The sequence below is a fragment of the Pan paniscus genome, chromosome 6 (genome assembly GCF_029289425.2).
Source record: "Pan paniscus chromosome 6, NHGRI_mPanPan1-v2.0_pri, whole genome shotgun sequence".
Lineage (NCBI taxonomy): Eukaryota > Metazoa > Chordata > Mammalia > Primates > Hominidae > Pan > Pan paniscus.
This window is the reverse complement of record NC_073255.2, coordinates 40,732,567-40,750,524: the sequence shown is the minus strand read 5'-3', so window position 1 is coordinate 40,750,524 and position 17,958 is coordinate 40,732,567. Positions and strand designations below refer to the sequence as shown.

Below are 17,958 nucleotides of genomic sequence, written 5' to 3'. Positions count from 1 at the left end.
AATCCCAGCACTTTGGGAGGCCGAGGCGGGTGAATCATCTAAGGTCAGGAGTTCCAGACTAGCCTGGACAACATGGTGAAACCCCATTTCTACTAAAAATACAAAAATTAGCTGGGCATGGCACCACATGCCTATAATCCCAGCTACTCAGGAGGCTGCGGCAGGAGAATCGCTTGAATTCAGGAGGCGGTTGCAGTGAGCTGAGATCGTGTGGTTGCACTCCAGTCTGAGAAACAAGAGCGAAACTTTGTCTCAATAAAGTAAATAAATAAAAAATAATAAAATAAAGAGGGGTGTCTTGTCATGTTGCCTAGGCTAGTCTAGTATTTCTGGGCTCAAGTGATCCACCCGCCTCAGCCTCCCAAAGTGCTGGGATTACAGGCATGAGAACCACTGTGCCCGGCCAGAGCTGGGCTACATATCTCTATTAAGCTTTTCATCAGGGTCAACTGGGCCCTGGCTCCTGCCCCACCCATCCTATGAGGCTGCAGTGTGTATGGCCCCAATAAAGATTCTTCCCCGAACCCCCTACCCCCAGATCTTCCTGCAAGGTTGGCAGAGCTGGATGCTCTGAAAGCTAAGGGCACGTGGGCCAACCGGCGCCTGGCCAGAGAAGGGGATGAAAACATGTGAGGGCTCACAGGTCTGGAGTCTAGTGCCTCACTGAACACAGAACAGCCACCCCCGCGTGCAGTTGCAGGGCGAGGAAGGTCAGCTCTTGCCCCCTTCTCAACCCTCCTCCCAAACACCAAGCAGGTTTCTGAGAATAGTAAAAGGCCAGCAGACCCATCTTCAGGGCCTCTGTGATCAGAAATGTGCAAATACCTTTTTCTTTTTTCTTTCTTTTTTTTTTTTTTTTGAGACTGAGTCTCACTCTGTCACCCAGGCTGTATTGCAGTGGTGTGATCTCTGCTCACTGCAACCTCCGCCTCCTGGGTTCCAGCGATTCTCCTGCCTCAGCCTCCCAAATAGCTGGGATTACAGGCACCCACCATCATGCCAGGCTAATTCTTGTATTTTTAGTAGAGATGAAGTTTTGCCATGTTGGCCAGGTTGGTCTCGAACTTTTGACCTCAAGTGATCCACATGCCTCAGCCTCCCAAAGTGCTGGGATTACAGGTGTGAGCCACTGCACCTGGCCCAAAGACCTTTTTCTTCATGCCTTTGGGAGTTAATTAAGCACCAGTATCTAAAAAGCTGTTTCTGCATCCCACACTCAGAGTGAATGGCAGAAACAGAGTCCAGGAATGCACAAGGCTGGGATTCAGATTCAGCAAGTTCTGGGATAGAAAAACTGAACCTAAAGGAAAATTGTATTGTGCACTCACCAGTACTTTGAAAGAGCGTTTCAGTACATTATAAAAAGAGGCTGGGTGTGGTGGCTCATGCCTGTAATCCCAGCACTTTGGGAGGCTGAGGCAGGAGGATTGTTTGAGGCCAGGAGCTGGAGACCAGCCTAGGAAACATGAAGAGACCCCATCTCTACAAAAAACATAAAAATTAGCCAGGCATGGTGGTACATGCCTGTGGTCCCAGCTACTCTGGAGGCTGAGATGGGAGAATCCCTTGAACCCAGGAGGTCAAGGCTGCAGTAAACTATGATTGTACCACTGCCCTCCAAACTGATCAACAGAACAAGACCCTGTCTCAAAAATAAAAATAAAAAGACATGAGCTAGCTGACTTTTTTTTTTTGAGATGGAGTTTCACTCTTGTTGCCCAGGCTGGAGTGCAATGGCATGATCTCCACCTCCCAGGTTCAAGCGATTCTCCTGCCTCAGCCTCCCGAGTAGCTGGGATTACAGGCATGCACCACGACACCCGGCTAATTTTGTATTTTTAGTAGAGACGGGGTTTCTCCATGTTGGTCAGGCTGGTCTCGAACTCCCGACCTCAGGTGATCTGCCTGCCTTGGCCTCTCAAATTGCTGGGATTACAGGCATGAGCCACCATGCATGGCCCCATCTCCCCTTCTTATAAGGACACCAGTCAGATTGGGTTGGGGCCCACCCCAATGACCTCATTCTAACTTAACTTCTTTAAAGACCCTATCTCTAAATATAGTCACATTCTAAGGTCCTGGAGGTTAGGACTTTAACATATAAATTTGGGAGACGCAATTCAGTTCATGACACACATACGTCTCCAGTAATTCAACACCTAACAAAAGTGTGATTTCTTCACGTTTTCCACCGCTTTCTCTTCTCAGTTGTTAATATAAGTTTCTGAGTTTTAAAAATACCTTAGCAATTTTGACATTTAGGAAGGTTCATAGCTCTCAGATTTGCCCAGCTTGACGTGATGTTATTTTTCAGAGGGAGCAGCCTCTATTCAGCTCCTAGTCACAGCCGGCCTTTTGGAACATTCTTTCTAGCATTTGAAGGTTTCTAAGAGGTGGGAGGGGGTATCTTTTATAAGGGGTATCTTTTATACTGGGACCCTTTGAGTAATCTAGCTCATGCAAGGCATTCCTCTTCATGAAGGACTGAGCTACCTGACTTCTGACCAGAAACAGATGATTTTTTTTTCTTTTTTTGACCAGAAACAGATGGTCTGTTTGAGCCCAGGAGTTCCAGTCTGCATTGGGCTATCATCGTGCCACTGCACTCCTGCCTGGGCGACAGAGCAAGACCCCCGTCTCAACAAAAAAATAAAAATAAAACATAAGCAGCAGTTAAACCAGGAGGGAATGGAGTGGGTGGGGGCATAAGGTCATTTTTTTTTAAGCATATAAAAGCTTTAAAGGACTGTTATTGTTTCAACTTAATACCCTGACAAATTTCCGCTCTTGGCATGCCACCATGCCCAGCTAATTAAAAAAACATTTTTTTCTTGAGAGACAGGGTCTCGCTTTGTCACCCAGGCTGGAGTGCAGTGGCATGAACACAGCTCACTGCAGCATCAACCTGGGTTCAAGGGATCCTCCTGCCTCAGTTTCCTAAGTAGCTGGGACTACAGATGTAGGCCACCATGCCTAATTTAAAAAAAATTTTATAGACACAGGGTCTCACTATGTTGCTCAGGCTGGTCTTGAACTTGTGGGCTCAAGTGATCAATTTTCCACCTCAGCCTCCCAAAGTGTTGGCATTATAGGTATGAGCCACTATACCCAGACTTTAAAAAATTTTTTGTAGAGATGGGGTCTTGCTATGTTGCCCAAGCTGTTCTCAAACTGTCCTCAAGCTCCTGGCCTCAAGTGATTTTCTACCTTGGCCTCCCAAAGTGCTGGAATTAAAGGCGTGGCCTGTGTGGTTCTTTTGGCACTTACACGTGGTCTTGTCTGGCCGGTCGTCTGGTCCTGTCTGTTTCTACCTTTCCTCTTTCTCCAGGGAAAACCTAAGCTTTCCTTATTTGTCCTCATTTGTGTTTTTCTGGGTCTATGGGCAGAGTAGAGTTCTGGAACGGTTTCCTAAAGCAGCCAAGCCCTACCCATTGATTTCTAAGTGCATTTAGAAAAACACATATAAGGCCTGGCGTGGTGGCTCACGCTTGCAATCCCAGCACTTTGGGAGGCCGAGACGGGTGGATCTCGAGGTCAGGAGTTCAAGATCAGCCTGACCAACATGGTGAAACCCCATCTGTATTAAAAATACAAAAATTAGGCCGGGCACGGTGGCTCACACCTGTAATCCCAGGACTTTGGGAGGCCGAGGTGGGAGGATCACCTGAGGTCAGGAGTTTGAGACCAGCCTGGCCAACATGGTGAAACCCCAACTCTGCTAAAAAAAAAAAAAAAAATACAAAAATCAGCTGGGCGTGATGGCACATGCCTTTAGTCCCAGCTACTTGGGAGGCTGAGGCAGGAGAATCACTTGAAGCTGGGAGGCCGAGGCTGTAGTGAGCTGAGATCGTGCCACTGCATTTCCAGCCTGGGTGACAGAGTGAGACTCTGTCTTAAAAAAAAATGGTGGAGACTTTAGAAGGGAGACTTTTGTTAACGGATTACTGAACTACAGCTGCCCTTGGGGAAGCCTCCTGTCCCCTCTCTGGTTCATAGCGGTGCCACAGCTGTTATGTTATCTCAGATCTCCAGTTATATCAAGGAGTGACTGATAGTAATATTCTTTTTTTTTGGAGATAGCATCTCACTCTGTTGCTCTGGCTGGAGTGCAGTGGCTTGCTCTCGGCTCACTGCAACCTCTGCCACCCGGGTTCAAGCAATTCTCCTGCCTCAGCCTCTCGAGTAGCTGGGATTACAGGCACCCACCACCACACCTGGCTAATTTTTGTATTTTTTTAGTAGATTCAGGGTTTCACCATGTTTGTCAGGCTGGCGTTGAACTCCTGACCTCAGGTGATCGGCCCACCGCAGTCTCCCAAAGTGCTGGGATTACAGGCGTGAGCCACTGTGCCGGGCCAAGGGGGCTGATATTCTTAAAACCAAATATTTAAAAAATGTAAATATGTTAATAGAATATTCTTGAATGTTCCCAACTGTAGTTCCCAACTACAGAGCCAGTCCTCTACCTTCTAGTGAAAGCTCCCGGTGGACAAGAAAAGCTTGGGAAAGCCAGAAGGAATAGGAAGCACAGCTCAGGGTGGTCCGCGGCTTCATCAATCAAAAGGACAATTCTTTTTTTTTTTTTTTAAGAGATAAGGTCTCACTCCATCGCCCAAGCTGGTGTGCAGTGACCCAATCACAGCTCACTGCAGCCTTGAACTTCTGGGCTCAAGAGATCCTCCCAGCTCCTCCTGAGTAGCTGGGACCACAGGTGCACACCACCATGCCTTGCTAACTTTTATTTTTATTTTTTTAAATTTTTTGAGATGCAGTCTTGCTCTGTCACCCACGCTGGAGTGCAATGGCACGATCTCGGTCCACTGCAACCTCCGCCTCCCGAGTTCAAGTGATCCTTTTGCCTCAGCCTCCCAAGTAGCTGGAATTACAGGCACATGACACCAGGCCCTGCTAATTTTTGTATTTTTGTAGAGACAGGGTTTCACCATGTTGGCCAGGCTGGTCTTGAACGCCTGACCTCAGGTGATCCGTCCACCTCAGCCTCCCAAAGTGCTAGGATTACAGGCGGGAGCCACCACACCCAGACCCTTGCTAATTTTTAAACTTTTTGTAGAGATGGAGTCTCACTATGTTGCCCAGGCTGGTCTCAAGCTCTTGGCCTCAAGCAGTCTTCCCACTTCAGCCTCCCAAAGTGCTGGGATTACAGGCATGAGCCACCATGCCCAGCCCCAGAAGGGCAATTATTACACAGTGACAGTGGAAGGAACAGAGACACAGTCGGTGGGTGGTGGGAAGATAAGAATATTCACTCTGGGCCGGTCACGGTCCACGCCTGTAATCCCAGCACTTTGGGAGGCCAAGGTGGGCGGATCACGAGGTCAGGAGATTGAGACCATCCTGGCTAGCACAGTGAAACCACGTCTCTACTAAAAATACAAAAAATTAGCCGGGCGTGGTGGCGGGCGCCTGTAGTTCCAGCTACTAGGGAGGCTGAGGCAGGAGAATGGCGTGAACCCAGGAGGCGAAGCTTGGAGTGAGATTGCACCACTGCACTCCAGCCTGGGCGACAGAGCAAGACTTTGTCTCAAAAAAGAGAGAGAGAGAAAAAAAGAATATTCACTCTGATGGCTTCTAATAACGTTAGAGAAGTGAGCTTCAGCTGAGCAGAAAAGAGGGAGGGAAGGAAGCACAGGAGGTTTGAGGAGAGAGAGAGGAAGTATGAAATCACCGTTGCAAACCTCCTGGGGGAATATAAAGCGGTTGCCAGGCAGCCTACTTGAAGTCTGTGAATTTAAAGTGAAAGTCTGGCCAGGCCGAGCTCAGTGGCTTACTCCTGTAATCCCAGCACTTTGAGAGGCCGAGGTAGGTGGATCACCGGAGGCCAGGGATTTGAGACCAGCCTGACCAACATGGTGAAACCCCATCTCTACTTAAAATATAAAAGCTAGCCACGCATGGTTGTGGGCACCTGTAATCCCAGCTACTCAGAAGGCTGAGGTGGGAGAATTGCTTGAACCCAGGAGGCAGAGATTGCAGTGAGCCGAGATCGCTCCACTGCACTCCAGCCTGGGCAGTACAGCCAGACATGGTGGCTCACACCTGTAATCCCAGCACATTGAGGGGTTGAGGTGAGGAGGATTGCTTGAGGCCAGGAGTTCAACAGCAGCCTGGGCAACATGATGAGACCTCATCTCTACAGAAAATTAGAAAATCAGCTGGGCGTGGTGTGGTGCACGTCTATGATCCCAGCTCCCAGGGAGGCTGAGGTGGGAGGATCGCTTGAGCCCAGGAGGTGGAGGCTCCAGCGAGCTCTGATCACACCACTGCACTCCAGCCTGTGTGACAGAGTGAGAAGCTGTCTCTAAAATAAATAAACAAATGAATAAATAGATGAATAAATAAAGTAAAAGTTCAGCTGAGTGTGTGCTTTCCCAGTGATGCTTGGCTGTCAGGTGCAGACGCAAGACATCTAGCCCGTTCATGTCACCCTTGTTGAGGGGAACAATGTCAGGAGAGAGAGAGAAAAAGGAGTTTATTTATTTATTTTTTTTGAGACGGAGTCTCCCTCTGTCACCCAGGCTGGAGTGCAGTGGTGTTTGATCTCAGCTCACTGCAACCTCTACCTCCTGGATTCAAGTGATTCTCCTGCCTCAGCCTTCCCAGTAGCTGGGATTACAGGTGCCCACCGCCACACCTGGCTAATTTTTGTATTTTCAGTAGAGACGGGTGTTTCGCCATGTTGGCCAGGCTGGTCTCAAACACCTGACCTCAAGTGATCCATCCGCTTCGGCCTCCCAAAGTGCTGGGATTACAGGCGTGAACCACCTCGCCCTGCAGGAGTTGATTTTAATTATGAACGATGATTAAGGAAGGCAGTGGACACAGAGAGAGAGACAGTGAGGTGATGAGGCCAAGTGGAGAGTTCTGGAATGAGGTCAGTGGGGAGCTGTCTGAAGTCTCCTTTCTGGGTGATGGAGGGTCCCAGGTGTGACCGCAGGCAGGGAGAGGTGGCTGAGAGGCACACTGGAAAAGGTCACTGGAGCTGCAGCAGTCCTGGTGCCCAGAGAGACAGGGAGTAGCCTGCCCTGTCCACGTGGGTGACATCACCCTTGGGGAGTAGCCTGTCCTGTCCACATGGGTGATGACGCCCTCAGGGAGTAGCCTGGCATGTCCACGTGGGTGACGACGCCAACGTCTTGTATGAAATCACTGTTGCAAACCTCCTGGGGAATGTAGAGGGGTTGCCAGGCAGCAATCCCTCTAACGACATGACAAGAATGATGGAGAACACTGTCAACTGACAGCCCAAGTCCTCAGTGGATGAGGAGGTGTAAGCAGAAGACCAGCAGACAGCAGTCACCGAGAGGGACAGCAGGTGACTCTGCTGCCTTTGGAAGAGAAATGACTTGGACGCAACCACAGGAAGCATGGAGGATATAGACCCTACTTTAGATTCTGCGGTATGTGGGGTATAGGAGGAAAAAAAGACTCCCTGCACCAGATGGTGCCAGCGGAATTTGGGTCCTGAGGGGACAGTGGGGTCGGAGGGAGGGGACCCTCTTGCAAGAGGCTGAGTGGCAGTTCCAGAGCCGATGATGTCATCGGAGGAGCTGGGGCAGGATGAGGGGTGAGGAGGAGGGTCCAGTCATATTAGGCAATGCACAGATCCGGGGGAAGGGCCCATGGCACAGAGGCTCTGTCCTTTGAGGGTCACTGAACCAACAGGGGAAGGTGAGGCATGAGGAAAATAGCCGTGGATGTCCAGCCGCAGTGGCTTACACCTGTCATCCCAGCACTTTGGGAGGCCAAGGAGGGTGGATCACCTGAGGTCAGGAGTTCAAGACTAGCCTGGCCAACATGGGGAAGCCCCGTCTCTACTAAAAATACAAAAATTAGCCGGGCATGATGGCGGGCACCTGTAATCCCAGCTACCTGGGAGGCTGAGGCAGGAGAATCACTTGAACCCAGGAGGCAGTGGTTGCAGTGAGCCGAGAGCACGCCACAGCACTCCAGCCTGGGCAACAAGAGCGAAACTCTGTCGGGAAGGGGAGAGGAGAGGAGGGGAGAAGGAAGGAAGGATAGAAGGAAAGACGGAAAGAAGGAAGGAAGGGAGTGAGAGAGAGAAAAGAAAGAAAGAAGAAAGAGAGAGAAGAAAGAAAAAGAAAGAAAGAAAAAGAAAGGAAGAAAAAAAGAAAGAAAGAAAAAGACAGAAGGAAGAGAGAAAGAAAGAAAGAAAGAAAAGAAAAGAAAAGAAAAAGAAAATAACCGTGGATGACCTCAGACGGCTGCAGGTGACATTTCAAGCTGTGAGTTTGAGGAGTGTGGATGCTCCAGGCAACTGTGGGGTAACTGCTCCCTCTGGTGGCCATATATGGCTAAAGCAAGTACAAGTCCAGACTCACACCTGGAGAACAGGTGCCATCGCCTGAAAGCAACAGTAACCACGGCAACAAGGCCAGGTGCAGAACCCAGCTCTCCCCTCATTATTAGAACCTGTAGAGAGATCATGAATGTATTCCCCGATAAGTTCATTTTTAGGGGTAAAAAAAGCTCAACAATCTCCCACAGTGTCACTTCTCCCAGGAATATGTGTATGTTGCCCTTGACAAACTGTTGCCCTTGACGAAGAAATGTACCAATTTCCAATGGCAGCATATTTAATTGAGGAAAGATCTCATTAACAGATGTAAGTGCAGGGTCTCAGCATCAGAATTTCCCTTCAGTGTTTTATTATAAAAACGTTTGGGGTGTGGGGCTTACACCTGTAATCCTAACAATTTGGGAGGCCAAGGTGGGAGGATCACTTGAGGACAAGAGTTTGAGACCAGCCTGGGTAATTAGCCAAATGCAGTGGAGCGCACTCGTAGTTTCAGCTTCTTGGGAGGCTGAGAAGGGAGCATCCCTTGAGCCCAGGAGTTGAGGCTGCAGTGAGCTAGGATCACATCATTGCACTCCTGCCCGGGAAACAGAGCAAGACCCTGTCTCTAAAAAATAAATGAATTAACACTCTTAAGAAATGTTCAAACTTAATGAAAAGTTGAAAGAATTTTGCAGTGAACATCCATACCCACCCCTGAAGTCTACAATTATCATTTCATTATGCTCAGTTTATCATATAATCTATTCAACTATCCATCCCTCAAACCATCCTATTTGGAGGCATTTCAAAATGAATTGCAGCATTAGTACATTTCACTTCTAAACACTTCAGCACACATAACAAGACTCTCATATTTATTTATAGTCCTTTTTAATTTGGACATAAAATACGCATATAGGTCAGGTGCTGTGGCGCAAGCCTGTAATCCCAACACTTTGGGAGGCCGAGGTGGGTGGATCCCTTGAGCTCAGGAGTTCAAAATCAGCCTGGGCAATATGGTGAAACCCCGTTTCTACTAAAAATACAAAAATTAGCTGGGTATGGTGGCACATACCTGTAATCCCAGCTACTCGGGAGGCTGAGGTGGGAGAATCACTTGAACCCGGGAGGCAGAGGTTGAAGTGAGCTGAGATGGGCTGAAATCTGCTTCCTGGGAACACTTATCTTGTTGATTTGGCACCATGCACCACATGAAGTGAGTTCTGATTCCTCTTCCTTATAAAAGCTCTTAAACTGTCCAAAGATGGCCATTCTGTCCCTTTGAGTCACTTCATCTGACACAGAATCTCCAGTTTCTCTACCTGTTCATGCCCCAGGCAAAGCTTCCAGCACTCAGCAGTTCACTGGCTAGGCTTTCATGTTTGCAAGGGTGCTGACACATCTCATCTTTCTATGTCAGTGGAAGAAAAGAGACGGTTCAGAGCTGGCCTGCAGTGACAAAGAGGAACAAGGCCTGTTTGCGGTGGATATGATTGGATGGCCAGGACAGGAAGCCAGGACCTGGAAGGAGAGCAAACAAAATGAGTTTTTCAAAAAGCTAGATGACAGTGGAACCATGCAGAGATCAAAAACGGTGCAACAGGGAACTAGGAAAGCAGAAAACAGAAATAGTGTAATTTCGTAACATTAACAGAGGTAAGTAACATGACATTAGTGATATTTCACAGGGGATATTGGTCAGTGCCTGCAGCAAAATGTTTGAATGCCTTTTAATTGCAAAATTAATGCTTGCATAAGTTTTCTTTGTTAAAAAATGAGAACAATTCAGATAAGTCTAAAATGTCCCTGGTCCCTACTGTCCTTCCTTCCCTACCCAATTCCAGAAGTGTGTGTGTATGAGCAGGTGCATGGGTGAGCATTTGCATGTGTGTGTGTATATATATGTGTGTATGAGCGATCTGTGCCTTAAGGGCATGTTCCTGCTGCAGATAACTAGCCAGACCCACCCCTTTATTTCATATATGTATATGTGTGTATATATATGTACACATGTATACATGTGTATATGCATGTATATATACACATGTATACATGCACCTGTGTATATACGCATATATACATATATGTACATGCATGCACCTGTGTATATATACATGCATACATATATGTACGTGCATGTATACATATATGTACACATGCATATATGTGTACACACACATGCATATGTGTACATAAATATATGTAGGTGTGCATATACATATGTGCAAATACATACCTATATACACATATCTACATGCACATACATATCTATGTACACATATCTATGTATACATATATTTATGTATATATACACACGTACATATCTATATACGTGTATGCATATATATATATAGAGAGAGAGAATGAAAGAGAGAGAATAGAGATTAATTGTAAGGAATTGGTAAGGAATAGGTATGTATACATAGGTTTATGTATATATACATACGTGTATATAATCTCTATATATTTATGTGTGTGTATGTATATATATATATAGAGAGAGAGAGAGAGGGACAGAAAGAGAGAAGAGAGAGAGATTTATTGTAAGGAATTGGGTCACACAATTGTGGAAGCTGGCAAGTCCAAAATATGCAGGCAGGGTAACTCCAGCCATCAGTGTGGAGACCCAGGGAAGAAGTGATGTTGCACCCTGAGTCCAAAGAAAGCCTGGAGGCATAATTCCTTCTTCCTTGGGGGAGGTCAGCCTCATTTCTTTTAAGGCCTTCAACTGATTAAGTGAGGCCCATCCCACTATGGAGAGTAATCTGTTTTATTCAAAGTACACTGATCTAAATGTTAATCTTACCTAAATAATACCTTTACAAAAACATCTAAGATAGTATTCAGCCATGGCCTAGCCATGAGATATTTAAAATTAACTGTCACAATATGGAATGCATATAAACGTTCCTATATAATTAAAATATGCTATATTTTGTGTGCATTATTTAAATGTTATTATAGCATACGACCTGCTTTTATCACTCAAAGTTATGATTAGAGTTCTTTCTTTAATAGGAAATAAAGGAATACCTCATTCTTTCTCAATGTTATGCTTAGAGGTATTTCCTTAAGAAGAAATAAAGGAATACTTCATTCTCGCTTTCTACATAGTATTCTGTTCTATGGCTATATCCTGATTTATTTAGCCATTACTCTAAAAATTGGCATTATATTATTCCCAGCTGGTGAGCTGCTTGATCATGAATTCAAGCAAACTTCTTGAATTCTTTTAAAATGGCGGTCAATATTCTGTTCCTGGGCAGGTGCAGTGGCTCATGCCTGTAATCCCAGCACTCTGGGAGGCCAAGGTGTAAGGCTCACTTTAGGCCAGGAGTTTGAGACTGGACTAGGCAATGTGGTGAAATCCTGTTACTACAAAAAATACAAAAATTAGTTAGGCATGGTGGCATGCATCTGTAGTCCCAGCTACTGGGAGGCTGAGGTTGGAAGATCGCTTGAGCTGAAGAGGTGAAGGCTGCAGTGAGCAATGTTCAGTGCACTGCACTTCAGCCGGGACACTGGAGTTGAGAGAAAGGAAGGAAAGAAGGAAGGAAGGAAGGAAAGAAGGAAGGAAGGAAAGAAAGAAGGAAGGAAGGAAGGAAAGAAGGAAGGAAGGAAGGAAGGAAGGGAAGGAAGGAAGGGAAGGAAGGGGAAGAAAGAAAGATGAAAGAAAGAGAGAAAGAGAAAGAAAGAAAGAGAGAGAAAAAGAAAGAAAGAAAGAAAGAAAGAAAGAAAGAGAAAAAGAAAGAATTTTGTCCCAGGAAGAGGGCCGGCCTGATGTGGTTCCAGCAAACTGACACAGGCCAAAGTGTGCATGTTACAGAGAAGATCAGGAGGGTGTCAGGACTTCCAAACACCTGGAGCAAATTCTGGAGGCCCACCTGTTGCCATTGATGTGGCAGATCCCAGCATACGAGGAGCAAAGGAGAGATGACCTTCTTGTGGCTCTGAGAGTCCATAACCCTTTGAGGAAGATTAAGCAACAGGCACATTCTCACATTTATTTAATCTTTAACACCCCTACTGGCTAGGTATTGTTAACTGAATATCACAGATGAAGGACCCAAGGCCAGAGAACTAAAGGCTATGCCTGGCCTAATACCTTTTCCACTACAGTGCTCCCTGATGGTGGACTTTCATATCAAAAAAGCACAAGCAGTTACAAGCAGTTACAAGCAGTAGCAGTAATAGAAGTAAAAATGACGGCAATAATGCCATGCAATAGAATGCTTATTATATGCCCAGCTGGGTTCTCAGTGTTTGGCGTGTAGCAACTCAATGAATTTCTGCAACAGCGTCATAAAGTAAGTACTATTATTAATTCCATCTTGCAGATTAAGAAACTAAGTGTGGCTGAGAATATAGATGGCAGACATTTCCTTCAGATCTTACAACTTAGAAGGGCTCTGGATAATTTGCAATTGCTAGTACCTGTGTCTCTTTTTCTGGAGGCCTTTTTCTGATGCCAGGAAGGTCCTCTGTACCTGCTTTCAAGGCAAAGAGAAGTGCCGAGACCAGCTCAGTCGGGGAGACCCTAACCCAGTGGTGCTAGAGGAATTAAAGACACACACACAGAAATATAGAGGTGTAAAGTGGGAAATCAGGGGTCTCACAGCCTTCAGAGCTGAGAGCCCCGAACAGAGATTTACCCACATATTTATTAACAGCAAGCCAGTCATTAGCATTGTTTCTATAGATATTCAATTAACTAAAAGTATCCCTTATGGGAAATGAAGAGATGGCCAGAAATAAAGGGGTGGGTCTGGCTAGTTATCTGCAGCAGGAACATGCCCTTTAGGCACAGATCCCTCATGCTATTGTTTGTGGTTTAAGAATGCCTTTAAGTGGTTTTCTGCCCTGGGCAGGCCAGGTGTTCCTTGCCTTCATTCCGGTAAACCCACAACCTTCCAGCGTGGGTGTTATGGCCATCATGAGCATGTCACAGTGCTGCAGAGATTTTGTTTATGGCCAGTTTTGTGGCCAGTTTATGGCCAGATTTTGGGGGGCCTGCTCCCAATATGTCCCCCTTCTTTGATTTGCAAATCGATAAAAGCAAAGGCAGCTTTATCACGGTGAGCTACTTCTCTCAGGAGTCAGGATCCACATCTGCAGGCTATACAAGACAAACAACACAGATTAAAAGCACAATCATCATTGAAATCACAGAGCTTCCAAGTGTTTGTATCCATTTTAATGGGTTACTAGCTGCTAATCTGTCTGCAGCTCCTTTAAGCACTCCAGATCCTGGCATTAAGGTCGGGTGTGTCTGGGATGCTTTAAATATTCTTTTAATTTTGCAATATCCAAAAACAAGTTTGTAGAGTGTCTTTCTAGATGCTTTTTTATTCTTTCCCAAATTTTGATCTTACTAAGAGCTATTAATAGTTTCCACAAATCCTTAATGTTTAGCTCCTACAGTGGGCCATATCATTTGAGGTTGAGGTGCCACTATACTGCCACGGTTCCAGATAATAGGAACTCTTGCCATACTTCTTATTATATGTACCATCTGGCCGTTTTGTTCAGATCAGCTGAACATAGTGTGGCCGTGGCACACGGACTGAGAGGTGCAATTTAAGCTAAACATCCCCTTAGGGGATCAATTAATAATGATTCCATAGGAATCATTGTGCAGCATCTCTGCATGTTCTGCAATGCAACCTTCCTAAACAAGTACGTTCATTTTTTCTGGCCAGGTCCAGTTCTGTTTACAAATAGGTTTTTGAGGGCAGTATGCCTCAAATATAGGAGCAGATTTGTTATGGTAAATACTGAGATCAGAAAGCATGTGTAACTGCATCATAGAGTGATTACATCCAGGCATTATTGCCAGCCAAGATTGATAAATATGCCCAATAAGTATAATTGTTCCCTGTGTCAGCCCTTATTGAAGGAATACTCACAGCAGTGGTGATAACCGCTATCATAGCTACCATTAAATTACTCATTGTGACTGGTTGTCCTGCTTTCTTCAGGTTTTCTTCTGCCATCTGTGGCAGCTTCTTGGTCTGTCCCCAGGTGGGTGGCTGTGTTTGATGGGTGTTGCTCGTGACAGTTGGGGTCCTCCTCAGCATCAGTCTTGACATGGTTGCAACCAGGGGGGTCCTCAGGATCCTTCCAGAATCTCTTCCTTGGCATCTGGTTCATGATAAGGTTTCAGGTGTCTTGATGGTATCCAAATCGACTGCTGGTTCTGGCCTGGAGAAACACAAGCATAGCCTGTACCCCAAGTTATTATTTTACCTATTTCCCAACTTTTTGTTATCGGATCTCTCCACCAAACCAGTTGTTCTGCTTCTGTCTTTGCAGCTGGTTTCTGTAGATGCTGTTCAGCTACTGATAACATCTGGCCTTTCGGCAGGCTCAAAAAATTTGAAGTTAATAATGCTAGATTCAGTTGTATATGGGCTGTCCCGTAATCCCTGTTTCTCCCCCTTTTTTGTTTTTGTCATCAGTTATTCATCTGTTTGACATTGTAACTGAGCATTTTTAATTAACTGTGTGGAATGAACCACATATGAAGAATCAGAAATCACATTAATAGGCATATTAAAAGCAGTCAATACCTCAATTACAGCTACCAGCTCTGTTTTTTGAGCTGAAGTATAGGGCATCTGGAAAACTTTAGCTTTTGATCCAGAATAAGAAGCTTTACCATTACTAGACCCATCTGTAAAAACATTCTCAGCACCTTCAATTGGTTTAAATTTAGTTATTTTAGGGAGAATCCCATTAGCTAATTTCAAAAACTGAAATAGTTTCATTTTAGGAAAATGATTATCAAGAATACCCAGAAAGTCAGCTAAATGGGTTTGCCAAATAAGACTATTTACAAAAGCTTGCTGTATTTGTGCCACCTTTATTTAGTACGCCTGCTCTTGTACAGCTCCTTCATGCATTGAACAGGACTAAGCTGCATTAGCAATAGCATATTGGGAAATTATGTGTGTGACTTTCAGAGCTGGGTCATAAAAGCCATGTGGCTTATGCCTTGCTCTCTCTTGGATTACTTGCTCTGGGAGAAAGCCAGCCACCATGTCACAAGGCCACTCAAGCAGCCCTGTGGAGAGGTCCATGTGGCAAGGGGCTGAGGCCTCTTAACGTCAACTTGCCAGTGTTGTCAGTGAGCCATCATGGAAGCAGATCCCCCAGCCCCATTGAAGCCCACAGTTGACTGTAGCCTCAGCCAACATCTTTACTGCAAGGCACCCTGCCAGACCACCCAGCTAAACCGCTTAATTCCTAACCTGCAGAAACTAAGATAATGAATGTTACTATTACAGATTGTTGTGGTTTAAATTTTGTTGCCAGGATTGAGGGGCATTTATTGTGGAACAATGGATAACAAATACAAATGTTATGGAATCACACCGTGATATTTTAGCTTGCTTGTTTTTATAAAGAGGTGGAAATGCCCATGTCATAGCCTTCTCAGGAGCTCTAGTTCACAATCTATGTGAATGCTCTGTATTTGGCACACAGCAAGTACTCCACAAACACTTGTTGCAGCACTTTTCCAATTTTGTTTCCTTCCCTTAGACTTCAAAGTGAGTCATCTCTCCCTTGATAGGCAGGTATTTTTCCCAGTTTGAATACTGTCTAAAACATTTGCATTTGGTGGGATGAGTTCATCAGTTCTTACAAGTTGTAGAAAAAAAACCTATCTCCTTTTCAGGACATGAGCTATAATCAGGCCAATCATACCTGAATGGAGACTACAGAAAGTGGATTTTTATCAGCGGCCTCCATTCCATCTTCCAAAGCACCTGACTCTTAGGGATGGGGTCTAAATAGGCACTAATGAGGTGGAGATTTGAGAAAATGCCAATTTGAGTTCCTGGCACCTCTGCCCAGCAATAAAAAGGTCTAAGGAAGATTTCATTTGTGTCTGGGTGAGAGAACTGTGTTCCCAAAATATTGAATACAACATTTAGTTTTGTTTTTTAACTTTATCAGGGTAAGCCAGAGATTTGTATAATCACATTGAGAGTTATCCCTAAGGAAAAAAAAATTGGACAGCTCCCACTACGTCCCACTGATATATTCCCTGACTTCTGAAATGCAGGGAAAACAGCTCACATTAACACCAGGGGCCATGCCAGAGTGCTCATTACTTCACTCACCATTTGCCAAGTTGCTTAAAACTACTGGCTTATCCAAGACACAGGGAACTTTTCTGTGCTACACTAGAGTACAGCATATATTTAAATATGAAAGAGATCATTAAAAATTCAAAGACAACAGAATTAAATGAGGGGTAAAAAAGTTGTATGCCTTTGCCAGAACAAGTTAGTTTGGTATCCCCACACTTGGGTGAGAGCCAGCCCCTCACCCAGGGGAATCTGTGCTCTACTTACGTGCAAATCTCCCGGTGAAATGCTGCTCCCTTACAACACACTTGGACAAAAGGGAGCTAAGCGGGGTGGCCCACCTCGAAGAGAGAACAAAGAGAACAAAAAGGAAGTTTGTTGGTAGTGTCTGACTATCCCCCCTCTGCTAGCCTCCTCATCTATGCCACATCTTCACAAACCTCTGCTCTCAGAGGCTACTGCCTCTTCCCACCCCCATAGGGTTTCAGAAAGCCTGAGTGGCATTAGATTTCGGCAGGTCCACAAACAGCATCTAAAAGAGGTTCCGTGTGGCCAATAGGGTTTCAGGCTACCCTTTTTGAGAGCCTGGCACAGAACAAGGTCTCCTTTCACTTGACCCTCCTTTGCCAATACAAGGCTGTTTGGCTGGGTCCAGCACCCCATGGGGCAAATGTTCAGGCCAAGAATAGTCTTCATTCTTCCCATGAAGCTTTCAAAGTCTTCTAAAGAACACAGGAAATTGTCAGCCTCTATTATCTGCTGAAAATGGCTGACACTAAACTTTGAACATTCTGTGGATGAATCCCAAATTATGGGAACCAAGTTTGCTTGAAAAGCAGCAAAAGTTTTCATTAAAGATGAGAGACTCTGATAAACCATCTCGGCATTACTTACAAAGAATGGTGTATTTTATAACTCCAATTACTAACACCTTTCCTCTTTTGACCAAAATTACCTTATTTCCATGGAAGTAACTCCAAGACTATCTCTGTGCACAAAGAAGCAGATCCAGAGACTTACCATGGCACCATGCACATTTCCTAAAAATAAACCGTCACTAAAACTGAGAAGAAATAATACTTTTTGGTCTGTCATGACCCCAGCAGATTGTCACATTCTCGAGGTCTGGACACCTTAACGTGTGCAGTCACAATGTAATCCTCACTCCAAACCAGCAAGGAAGGCATGGGGTCCGTTTTATAGCTGAGAAAACATTCATAGAAGTTACATGCCCAATTCACAGAGTTGGGGTCTAAACTGAGACAATTAGCGTGTCTGGTGCTTTCTGCTTCTCCAGGCTGCCTGGTGGCCAGCTGCCCCTCTTAATCAGGGAGCATCTGCTCTGTGCTAACAACTCTGTAGAAGATCATGCTTCAGAAATGTGGCAGTGTAGCAGACCAGGTACTTGCAAGGCGCAATATTTAAGCACAGGCCCTGGTGTAACTAAGACCAGTTCAAACTCTTGTTCTGCCAGTTACCACCTATTGAATAAGCTACTAAACATCTTAAACCCTCAGTTTCCTCATCCTTTTGCAGATGAGGAAGCAG

General features: G+C 45.4%; 1 long non-coding RNA gene across 1 annotated transcript; it reads right to left on the bottom strand.

The window, feature by feature from the left end:
* Positions 1 to 6,240: 6,240 nt before the first annotated feature.
* Positions 6,241 to 17,525, bottom strand: LOC117978161 (uncharacterized). The gene is made up of 5 exons (XR_010112735.1): positions 16,678 to 17,525; positions 12,752 to 14,518; positions 12,202 to 12,283; positions 9,393 to 9,838; positions 6,241 to 8,942 (listed from the first exon to the last, which is right to left on the bottom strand). It is a non-coding gene; the product is annotated as an uncharacterized LOC117978161 (long non-coding RNA).
* Positions 17,526 to 17,958: the final 433 nt, after the last annotated feature.